Here is a 13,057-nt window from a genome sequence, read left to right on the forward strand (position 1 = left end):
AATTATTCTAATTAGTTTATTATAAGCGAAACGAGAAATTTAAAGGACCAAAATTATTCAAATTAGTTTATTATAAACGTATTCAAATTAGTTTATTATAAACGTATTCAAATTAGTTTAATATAAACGTATTCAAATTAGTTTATTATATACATATTCAAATTAGTTTATTATATACATATTCAAATTAGTTTATTATAAACGTATACAAATTAGTTTATTATAAACGTATTCAAATTAGTTTTATTATAAACGTATTCAAATTAGTTGATTATAAACGTATTCAAATTAGTTGATTATAAACGTATTCAAATTAGTTGATTATAAACGTATTCAAATTAGTTTAATATAAACGTATTCAAATTAGTTTATTATAAACGTATTCAAATTAGTTTATTATAAACGTATTCAAATTAGATTATTATAAACGTACAGAGAAATTTAAGCAAGATAAACCGAATAAGCAATAATGGGCCAATTATGACTTCCAGCGCAAATTTGGCGTTGTCAGACAATTATCACCCACTGGGAAAGAAATAATTCCGGTTCAAAAGATCATATTCCCACAAAACCCTTTGTTCGATATTTCGTGTATCATTTTTCCAGGGCGTAGCGTCTGTGACTATCAGCTGAAGATGTAATTAACGGCAGAAACTCGAAATCGAAAGTTCCCACGGTGAGGGTAGTCTAATATGGAGGCAATACAGATATCCTATTAGTGAAACGAACATGAAAATGAAAAGGAAAATAAGATTTGCTGTCCGTTTAGTTAAAAAAGATTGTCTGTCGTTTTAGTTAAAACAAAAATTTGCTGTCCTTTTAGTTAAAAAAAAATGCTGTCCTTTTGGTTAAAAAAAGATTTGCTGTCATTTTAGTTAAAAGATTTGCTGTCCTTCTAGTTAATACAAAAATTTGCTGTCCATCAAATTAAAAAGAAAAAATATTTGCTGTCCTTTAAGTTAAAAAAAAATGTGTTGTCCTTTTAGTTAGAAAAAATTTGCTGTCCCTTTAGTTACAAAAAAATGGCTGTCCTTTTAGATAAAAAAAATTGCTGTCCTTTTAGATAAAAAAAATTGCTGTCCTTTTAGATAAAAAAAATTGCTGTCCTTTTAGTTAAAAAAAAGATTTGCTCTCCTTTTAGTTAAAAAAAGGGATTTGCTGTCATTTTAGTTAAAAGATTTTCTGTCCTTCTAGTTAAAAAAAAGATGTGCTGTCCTTTTAGTTAAAAAAGATTTGCTGTCTTTTAGTTAATAAAAAGATTTGCTGTCCTTTAAGTTAAAAAAAAATTGCTGTCCTTTTAGTTAAAAAAAGATTTGTCCTTTTAGTTAAAAAAAAGATTTGCTGTCCTTTTAGTTAAAAAAAATTTGCTGTCCTTTTAGTTAAAAGATTTGCTGTCCTTTTAGTTAAAAAAAGATGTGCTGTCCTTTTAGTTAAAAAAATTGTTTTGCTGTCCTTTTAGTTAAAGGAGATTTGCTGTCCTTTTAGTTAAAAAAGATTTGCTGTCCTTTTAGTTAAAAAAATTTGCTAAGTTATAAAAAATATTTGCTGTCCTTTTAGTTAAAAAAATGGCTGTCCTTTTAGATAAAATAAAATTGCTGTCCTTTTAGTTAAAAAAAAAGATTTGCTGTCCTTTTAGTTAAAAAAATTTGCTAAGTTATAAAAAATATTTGCTGTCCTTTTAGTTAAAAAAATGGCTGTCCTTTTAGATAAAATAAAATTGCTGTCCTTTTAGTTAAAAAAAAAGATTTGCTGTCCTTTTAGTTAAAAAAATTTGCTAAGTTATAATAAATATTTGCTGTCCTTTTAGTTAAAAAAATGGCTGTCCTTTTAGATAAAATAAAATTGCTGTCCTTTTAGTTAAAAAAAAGATTTGCTGTCCTTTAAGTTAAAAAAATTTGCTGTCCTTTAAGTTATAAAAAAATATTTGCTGTCCTTTTAGTTAAAAAAATGGCTGTCCTTTAAGATAAAAAAAATTGCTGTCCATTTAGTTAAAAAAAAAAGATTTGCTGTCCTTTTAGTTAAAAAAATTTGCTGTCCTTTAAGTTATAAAAAATATTTGCTGTCCTTTTAGTTAAAAAAGATTTGCTGTCCTTTTAGTTAAAAAAAAAAGATTTGCTGCACTTTGTTAAAAAAAGATTTGCTGTCCTTTTAGTTAAAAAAAAGATTTGCTGTCCTTTTAGTTGAAAAATAAGATTTGCTGTCCTTTTAGTTTAAAAAAAAAAGATTTGCTATCCTTTTAGTTAAAATAAGATTTGCTGTCCTTTAGTAAATAAAAAAAATTGCTGTCCTTTTGGTTAAAAAAAAAAGATTTTCTGTCATTTTAGTTAAAAAAAAGATTTGTTGTCCTTTTAGTTAAAGGAGATTTGCTGTCGGTTTAGTTAGAAAAAAAATTGCTGTCCTTTTAGTTAAAACAAAGATTTGCTGTCATTTTAGTTTAAAAAAATGTGCTGTCCTTTTAGTTAAAAAAAGATTTGCTGTCCTTTTAGTTAAAACAAAGATTTTCTGTCATTTTAGTTTAAAAACAAAAATGTGCTGTCCTTTTAGTTAAAAAAAGATTTGCTCTTTTCATGAGATGTATAAACGAGTCATAAGTTGTCGATAATATTACTATTTACTAGTAGCAAAATAACCTTTCTCACCTGAGATATTTCGGTAAAATTATACGGTATATCTCACTAACTATTTATTAGCCCCATAAATAAATGTCATTTTCGAATAAAACGAGAATTTTCCTCAGAAATAAATGTTATGTTCAAATAAAACGGGAATTTTCCTCAGAAATAAATGTTATTTTCGAAGAAAACGGGAATTTTCCTCAGAAATAAATGTTATTTTCGAAGAAAACGGGAATTTTCCTAAGAAATAAATGTTATGTTCGAATATATTTTATAAGAAAACAGGATTTTTCCTCAGAAATAAATGTTATTTTCGAAGAAAACGGGAATTTTCCTCAGAAATAAATGTTATTTTCGAATAAAACGGAATTTTCCCCAGAAATAAATGTTATTTTCGAATAAAACGGAATTTTCCCCAGAAATAAATGTTATTTTCGAAGAAAACGGGAATTTTCCTCAGAAATAAATTTTATTTTTAGAGGAAAATGGGAATATTCCTCAGAAATAAATGTTACTTTCGAAGAAAACGGGAATTTCCCTCAGAAATAAGTTATTCTCGAAGAAAACGGGAATATTACTCAGAAGTTAATGTTATTTTCGGATAAAACGGGGATGTTCCTAATAAATGTTATTTTCGAAGAAAACGGGAATTTTCCTATGAGAAATACAGCATTTTTATTTTAAAAAAATGTCCTGAACGAAACTATAATAAAATGGATTTTTATTAGAAGGCTGTCCTGACCGAAACTATAATAAAATGAATTTTTATTAGAAGGTTGTCCTGACCGAAACTATAATAAAATGAATTTTTATTAGAAGGTTGTCCTGACCGAAACTATAATATAATGGGTAAATGTTACTATTTCCTACTAGTAAAACCTAACCTCCCTCAACTAGAGATATTTCTTGCCCAGATACGATCTAGAAGATGAATGGCTGTACAAGGGAGCTCGTTGTGGCCTTTCTACCTTGATAACCTTGATATAACAAAGGTTTCGTCAAATGGAAATAATTAAACAATTTTAAATCTGTGTGAATCCTTTTCTCAGTAACAATAAACAGTTTGTCCTAAGTTCAAATCAGTCTGACGATAATAAATTTTGAAAGGTGATTGTAAACCTGTCTAAAATGTTACGTAGAAATCAAAATGGATAACAATTGTTCATATGACACTTACTAGGTTATGAAGCGGACAATTTGGAACTTGATCAACGTCCTGGAACTTCGAGGTTAGCTTGTAATTCCTGGAACTTCGAGGTTAGCTTGTAATTCCTGGAACTTCGAGGTTAGCTTGTAATTCCTGGAACTTCGAGGTTAGCTAGTAAATTCCTGGAACTTCGAGGTTAGCTTGTAATTCCTGGAACTTCGAGGTTAGCTTGTAATTCCTGGAACTTCGAGGTTAGCTTGTAATTCCTGGAACCTCGAGGTTAGCTTGTAATTCCTGGAACTTCGAGGTTAGCTTGTAAATTCCTGGAACTTCGAGGTTAGCTTGTAATTCCTGGAACTTCGAGGTTAGCTTGTAAATTCCTGGAACTTCGAGGTTAGCTTGTAAATTCCTGGAACTTCGAGGTTAGCTTGTAATTCCTGGAACTTCGAGGTTAGCTAGTAAATTCCTGGAACTTCGAGGTTAGCTTGTAATTCCTGGAACTTCGAGGTTAGCTTGTAATTCCTGGAACTTCGAGGTTAGCTTGTAATTCCTGGAACCTCGAGGTTAGCTTGTAATTCCTGGAACCTCGAGGTTAGCTTGTAAATTCCTGGAACTTCGAGGTTAGCTTGTAATTCCTGGAACTTCGAGGTTAGCTTGTAATTCCTGGAACTTCGAGGTTAGCTTGTAAATTCCTGGAACTTCGAGGTTAGCTTGTAATTCCTGGAACTTCGAGGTTAGCTTGTAAATTCCTGGAACTTCGAGGTTAGCTTGTAAATTCCTGGAACTTCAAGGTTAGCTTGTAATTCCTGGAACTTCGAGGTTAGCTTGTAATTCCTGGAACTTCGAGCTTAGCTTGTAATTCCTGGAACTTAGAGGTTAGCTTGTAATTCCTGGAACTTCGAGCTTAGCTTGTAATTCCTGGAACTTCGAGGTTAGCTTGTAATTCCTGGAACTTCGAGGTTAGCTTGTAATTCCTGGAACTTCGAGGTTAGCTTGTAAATTCCTGGAACTTCGAGGTTAGCTTGTAAATTCCTGGAACTTCGAGGTTAGCTTGTAATTCCTGGAACTTCGAGGTTAGCTTGTAATTCCTGGAACTTCGAGGTTAGCTTGTAATTCTTGGAACTTAGAGGTTAGCTTGTAATTCCTGGAACTTCGAGGTTAGCTTGTAATTCCTGGAACTTCGAGGTTAGCTTGTAATTCCTGGAACTTCGAGGTTAGCTTGTAATTCCTGGAACTTCGAGGTTAGCTTGTAATTCCTGGAACTTCGAGATTAGCTTGTAATTCCTGGAACTTCGAGGTTAGCTTGTAATTCCTGGAACTTCGAGGTTAGCTTGTAAATTCCTGGAACTTCGAGGTTAGCTTGTAATTCCTGGAACTTCGAGGTTAGCTTGTAATTCCTGGAACTTCGAGGTTAGCTTGTAATAAGTCCTGAGAGCACAACTTTTCACAACAAAGAAATCTATAACCTTTGCCTATCAGCTGGCTTGACCGACTGACCGATGTCACAGAATGTAAACAATTAAAACAAGTGGACGGTAACAGTATTGCCAGATGAGTTAATGTAAAAATCCCTAAAACACGTGATAAAAAAATCCCCATTTCCAGAAATATATTTTCTTCTGATCATGTATAGGCCTTAATAATATAGAAATTACTCACTTATACTTTATGCAATTGTAAGTAAACTAACTGCAACAATATAAAGGTTTCCTCATCTCTGTTCTTCATAGAAATATGTACAGAATATCGTCACCAGTCGTCTAAAATCCCCAAATCTAAGGATAAATCCCAAAATCTAGGGATAAATTCCCATATCTGGCACCACTGGACGGTAAAGTAACATGCCAGGTGTATAATAATGTGTTTTTTATGAAGTATTACATGCTTTATTAATAATAATAGTAATAATAATAATAAAAACCTTACTACACATTCAAAAATATTTAGAATGTTTTAATTTTATTAAATGTTATTACGTTATTCTAGAAACATTTATTTTCAACTTGTGTATCATGGACGGTCACAAGTAACATGCCAGATGTATAATGAAGTTTTTTTTTATGAAGTATTGCATGCTTTATTGATAAAAATAATACTTACTACACAGGCAAAAATATTTAGAATATTTTTATTTTATTAAATGTTATACGTTATTCTAGGAACATTTATATTCAATTTGTATATCAACTGTAACATTAGTAAATACAGTTGTCATTTGAGTACGATTATGTTCACTAATTATTTTGAAAAAGCTTTTTATGATTTGCGTTGTGCATATATATAGCCAAATAAATCTAGAATAAGAAATAGAAATATTGGATGGATAACAGATTCATAGGAAATATAAAGATCTCGGTAATTCTAATTTCTAATTATCGTCAAAGGGTTACATACGTAATATATATATATATATATATATATATATATATATATATATATATATATATATATATATATATATATATATATATATATATATATATATATATACATATTTTTTTTTTAACCTGATTGGTTGTATCTACTGACATTTATTTATTTATATATTTTTTTTTTACCGGTGCAAACCCTACTTTTAATAGTATAGCCAAAGTCATTAAATGGTTTTCAGTTTTCAAAGTAATTGCAATAAATTTTACAAGTTATTTTTATAAATGGGTTTAAGTGCGAGGAATAAATTATTCCATAATTTCATTGCTATACCTAGACCAATGCATGCAATTTTACATCGAAGTTCTTGTTCATAGCCCGTTGAGATACTACTGCTTATAGTTATTTAGGTCCTTTGACTGGCCACATTTTAATAAATTGTATCCCTCTTTGGTTATGGCTCATTTTTCCTTTGCTTACACATACACCGAATAGCCTGGCTTATTCTTTACACATTTTCCTCTTCTCTCACACACCTGACACTTAGATAACACAAAAATTATTCTTCACTCAAGGGGTTAACTACTACAATGTAATTATTCAGTGGCTACTTACCACTTAAGTGTAAAAGAGGCTCTTTAGCTGTGGTAAGCAGCGCATCTATGAGGACATTCCAAAATAAAACCATTGTTCTCTTATCTTGGGTAGTCCCATAGCCTCTATACCATGGTTTTTCACTGTTTTGGGTTATAGTTCTCTTGCATTAGGCACACCATTCTATTTGTTCCCTTATTTCCTTTCCTTACTGGGCTATTTTCATTGCTGGAGCCTTGGATTTATTCCTGCTTCTCCAACTAGGGTTGTAGCTTGGCTAGTAATAAAATTAACCATTAAGCTTTCCCGATATACGTCAGTCTATATTCCCTTTATATTAACAATTCTCACATAACTGAACTGAGGTGTAGAATGTTGTGACTTAAGCGGGGTCTACACGGCTCGTCGAACTCTGTTGTCGAACCTACTTGTCAAACGGTTCGAAGAGGTGGAGTCAGCCACAAAGGCGTAAGCTTTGAGGATAATGAAGTCAGGCAAGAACAGACTTTTTCGAACAGTTCGACAAACATGTTCGAAAACCCAATACCACGTTCATACGTTCGAACATCATTTCAAACACTTGTCTGTCGAACCGTGTTAGACGAACCGTTTGACAGTGTAAACACGCCTTTATAAGTGTTAGTGGGGAGGAAGAAGAAAACCTAGACCCATTGGATGTATAGTGTTAAAGAGCAAAAGAAAATGAATCACCCATAGATGTCTATGAAAGTTTATTCATGATATATGTGAAAGGGATCTAATATACGAGGTGATTTAATATGCTTTTATAGCCTCAATGTTTTCTTCACACAAGTGTGTGTAGTTTCACCGTAAAATTAGTTCTATAGATATTTATTTAAACTTCAAAGCAATGTGCAGTTGGAAAACACACTAGTATGCCATTAGTATTAAAGTTTGTCGTTTTCTGTGACTGTGATAGAGCCATTACTTTAGTATTTATAGGTAAACTTAACTATTCTTTAATGGTATCCCTTGGGTTGATAACAAACTACTGGAGTTTGTCAGTCACTCGTTAAAATCTACTTCGAACCTGTTTACTTTGCAAAATACATAATTTTTATCATGAGTCAGCTATATATTTAAGCTAACCATTATTTTATAGAATGTAAATTACTCGTATACCGTGCAATTAATCGTAACGAAACACAAACTTCAAAAATCTAAGGTATTACTATCTTGCAAATAAGTACTATTCCTTATTGTTTTTGAAGTTATTGTTATATACAGGCAGGAATAAAATCATTTTACATGTCTGAATATCTATTTTGCCCCTAGTTTATTCAGTATTCATCTATTTCCTAGCACTCCCTACTGGTCTTCATCCTACATGTTCGATGTATACTGTACTTCTCTTCTAGGGGCATGAAGGAAGCCTTCACGTGTAGCCCCTGTTAATCTAAACTATTAGAGACCAATTGCTACACCACGTACCCTACACAGCCCAAGAGGTAGTAAAAGGCTAAACCCTTAGCATTTTGGCAAGTAGAGTAAGCTTAGAATTATCAGCTTCAATGTTGAGGCGTTTTTTTTTTAATAGCGTATAGGACCGTAAAGGGGTATAGAAAGTGTAAAGGTCAATATATGTAGTTTTCTTATTAAGAGGCTTTCCAAGCAATATCCATATATTGTAGCTATTGTTGCTCATGTGAAAGTTAAAAAATATCCCCGAAATAATGACCCAGGGGGTTTGTGAGCGCAGCTCAACCTGTACCGCTTGCCAGAACATAGGAGCAGTGATGTATTTTTTTTTTTTTGAACGCAGAGAGACACAGGAAGTTTTAAAAAATAGCTATTGTTCCTCATGATAAAATAAAATAAAAAAAAAAAATATCCCCGAAATAATGACCCAGGGGGTTTGTGAGCGCAGCTCAACATATTGCTTGCCAGAACATAATAGTGATGTATTTTTTTTTTTTTTTTTTGCAAGAGTAGAGAGTCAAGGTGGAGCAAAAACCATTAAAAGTTTTGAAAATTATCCCTGAAATAATGACTCACATGGCTTGCGAGTGCAGCTCAACATGTACCGCTTGCCAGAACATAGGAGCAGTGACGTTAATTATGTGAATGTAGCATGCCACGGCGGAGCAAAAACCATTAGAACTGTAGCCGGGATCGAGGCCCAATAACGTTTGGTATTGTCAACTCTCATTATCACCCATGCTGGAAATCAACAATGTCCATTGCAAGTGTACTACCAATCATTTTTCTGATGAAAATTGACAAGTGACATTCTAATTTTATAACCTTTTACTTTCCTTTACGCTTTTCAGTCACATCCTGCTTTGGACCTCTCAACAGCGAAAGTAGATTTGCTCACTAACCTGAAAGCCGATGTACTGTGCATCCAAGAAACTCACAAATATCAGAGACTGCCTAAACTACTTGGATGGACTTAATAATCTTCCACCAAACCCAAATCCACAAAAGTGCAATATACAGTACGATAGAGAAATCTATAATTCACATAAGTAAAAGACCTATCCAAGGATGGGCTGGAGATCCTACAAGTGAAAACTAAACACCTAAACATAACTTCAGTCAACAGTCCCTCCTGGTCCTTTCTACATTAACATCCCTGAAAGTATGTCCTGTCTTGTGGTTGACGACTTCAATAACCACAACACTGTACTGTATGGGGTTGATAGCAACGGCTGCGATGGAGAGGCAGTGGAAGAATGGGCCCTTGCTAATCATCTTACAATCCTGTATGATGAAAAAGATAACACCACTTTTCAGAGTGCACAATGTAGGAGGGGAAACAAACCGGACCTGGCATTTGTCTCAGAAAAATTCCACCAATCATTCTCAAAAACAATCATGGATCCAATACCAAACTCCCAACATCAACCAGTGGCCATTGACATAAAACCAGTAATACAACCAAGCGAAACAAAATCCCAAAACCCCAGAACAAACTACCGCAAGGCTGATTGGGAAGGTTTTACATCTGATATAGAAAACAAAATTGCAAACATCGTACCTAACCCAGAGCGATACGAAGACTTCCAGTCGCTTGAAAAAGGAGCTGCAAAGAAAAGCACTTCCAGAGGCTGTATGAACTTTTACATCCCTGGTCTCTCGGATAAAAAAAAACCATCAAGAGTACATACAGGTCTACATTGACTATCCTTTATCCGAAAATATCATGGGTCTAGGAGAGGGCTTGTTATCATCACTATGCCTCGAAAGATGCGAATGCTGGCAAGAAACCATCACAAACAGCGACATGACCGACAACAGTTAAAAAACCTGAAGCAATATCAAAAAGCTTAACTCAGAAGACCGGCACCCTGCAAGAATAGCAGCAGTCACCCCCAATGAAGTAGCCCATCCACTTCTAATCAATGGAAAGACCAATAACCAAAACAGAGAGAGGGGATACCTAAAGAAAATGAAGCAGGGCATGCAACGCATCATGGCACAGGGTGATGATATATCAGAACCGTTTACTATGAACAAATTACAATTGGCTATAGAACACATTTAAATAGGGAAAGCTGCTGGTCAAGGTGATCTGCATTTCGGAGACAAAGTTGAGGCATGGCTTCTTGCACTTTTCAATAAATGTGCATTATACTAAATCCCAAGGATATGTAGAAGAGTAAGAGTTGCAGCTTTCCTCAAGCCTAGAAAAGATTCAAGTTTATCTAAGAGCTACCGACCAATATCCTTACTCTGCATCACTTACAAATGCTATGAACCCATGATAATATCCTGCCTAATGTCCTCTATCATCGAAGAGCAGCTCACACTAGACCAAGCAGGCTTTCGACCTGAACGATCATGCAGCAGTCAGGTCTTGAGCCTAACCCAATTCATAGAAGATGGATTCGAGACTAAGCAAATTACAGGCACTGTATTTTTTTAACTCACAGCTGACTATGGCATAGTTAACCACAGAGCTCTCCTCTTCAAGGTAGCCCAAATAACCCAAAAATCCACTACTGTACTCATCCTCAGATCACTCTTAGAAAATGGATCCTTCTATGTGAAAATGGATGGTAAGAATAGTAGGTGGAGGAATATGACAAATGGTCTTCCGCAGGGCTGTGTACTAGCTCCCATTATTATTCAACATCTACACAAATGACCTACCGCAACTCCAAGACATCCAGAGATTTATACAGTACTGTATATGCTGACGATCTCTGCATTGCAACACAGTCAAGGTTCTTTAAAGCCATCAAAGAAGGCTGACGAGGGCATTATCATCTCTCTCTGACTATTACAAAAAATGGCTCTCCAGGCAAATCCCATGAAAACCCAGGCATATAGAAAACTGAAATTAAAATTGGATAATGAAAAACTGCAAAACCATCCATATCCAGTCTATCTTGGTGCCACTCTTGATAGAACACTGACTTTCAAGGAGCATGTAAACAAGCTCAAGTAAGAAGTGGCCACCAGAAATAACCTGCTCAGAAAAATAGCATCCACCAAGTGGGGAGCTGATGCGAAAACTTTAAAGCAAACAGCCTTAGCACTAAGTTACTCCACTGCAGAATATTGTTCTCCTGTGTGGGAAAGAACAAGCCATGCCAAGAATGGATACCGAGCTAAATAAAGCCTGCCAACTAATCACTGGTACATTAAGAGCAACACCCTAACTAACTTTGTAGACTAGTCAGCATTGCACCACCTAATATCCGTTGAGATACCGTAGCTAAAAATGTAAAGACCAAAGGAGCAAATGGTCCCAGACACCCACTCTACAACCACTGTGAAACAAGAAGTCATCTGAAATCACAAAAGAGCTTCATGACCGTGAAAGAACTAGAGACCTCAGACCTATCAAAATACAGGCTGCATAAATGGAGAGTGAATGACAGTCAGACCACTAAAAATGTCTTCTCCAACCCTAGTAAAGATCTGCCCTGTGGATTTTCCCTTACCAAGAGTTTCGAAATTGGGTCACCCTGAATAGAGGAAGAACAAAAACTGGTAGGACAAGGGGATAACCTCCAGAGATGGGGTTACACAAATGGTGCTGAATGCCCTTGGAGGCAGCCAATCCAAACAATGAATCAAGGCTTGTGTAGCTGCCCACTAGGGCCCATCTATTTGGACATAAATCTAAGAACATCAAATGATACAGCCCTCCGATGGGTAAAACAATGGTGCCATAAGATATGACGATGATGCCACTCTTCCAACTGAAACCTTTTTGTCAGGTTTTCAATACGGTTGAGCCAACTAAATACTGTACTTGAAATCCCTGTACTGTAGTGTTTTCTCGCTGCTGTACACCTCATCCTTCATGTATAAACTTTATTTTGTAATTATAAAGCTTTCAAATTCTCTACAATTAGTGTTTTAAGTGTTCATGTCTACTGTATAAAGCTATGTGCACCTTGGATATGCATAGTAAGATTTTTCTTCCAAATTGTTGATGTTCTTTTTATTAAAGATTTTTCAGTTGAAGAAATTACGAGTTCCAGATGGTTGGTTGTAAACTTACAGTGAAAGAGATCTTTACATTTTGTGTGGTGCTGAAGTTAAGGACCTTCATTCTAAGGCTGCCTTTTAAATGCCTGCTTTACAATCTTCACAGTAAAGGAAATATTTTACTTGTTTTAAAGCCTTTTCACAACATCCGGGTGTTCCTTCTCTCTCAATTCCCCATTAGATCTTCTTGTACATTTCAGGTATCAGAAATTTTCTCATAAGAGTGCTTCAGGCAGCAATAATCCCTACTATATTCACTTTCCAATCCTTACAAGATCTTATAAACTGTCTATTACTATGCTGTACTATATTGCATTCACATTAATACGTCTTCACAGGTCCGCCAAGGTGGTCATGTTTTCACCTCTGTCTGTTTGTTTGTCACCAACCTAACTCAAAAAGTTATGGGCTAATTTTGACTTATCGCCATCACCAAGATTCTTCCTTTGCTTCAGTTTCCTTCACCGTAACACTTGCTTTTCTCCAGTTTGGTTTTTATTCCATTTTCATGAATTTCTACAGCCTCTTCCCTCAATTCTAATGTTAGTATCAGCTCATCTTAATATAACTTTTCCCATAGGTCTCCCTTTCCACAATTCTTTTTAGGTCAATCCAGTTCTCTGAAAAACAAATAATTCTATAGTTAATCCTTACTAGACGCCAATATATATCTCATGCTCGTATGATGTACCTCCAACTCAAATTTTCTGTCTCAGTACACTGTTTAATTCGTTCCTAAAATCAACAGATAAGAGGCATAATATCAGCCTTTCCAGCATATGAATGAATGCAACCTCACCACCAAGTGGAAAGCTGGTAAAAAAATTGTTAAAAAAAAAAACCTCGTCCAGCCATTCACCCTGAT

Source organism: Palaemon carinicauda, chromosome 14 (assembly GCF_036898095.1).
Source record: "Palaemon carinicauda isolate YSFRI2023 chromosome 14, ASM3689809v2, whole genome shotgun sequence".
NCBI classification, from domain to species: Eukaryota; Metazoa; Arthropoda; class Malacostraca; order Decapoda; family Palaemonidae; genus Palaemon; species Palaemon carinicauda.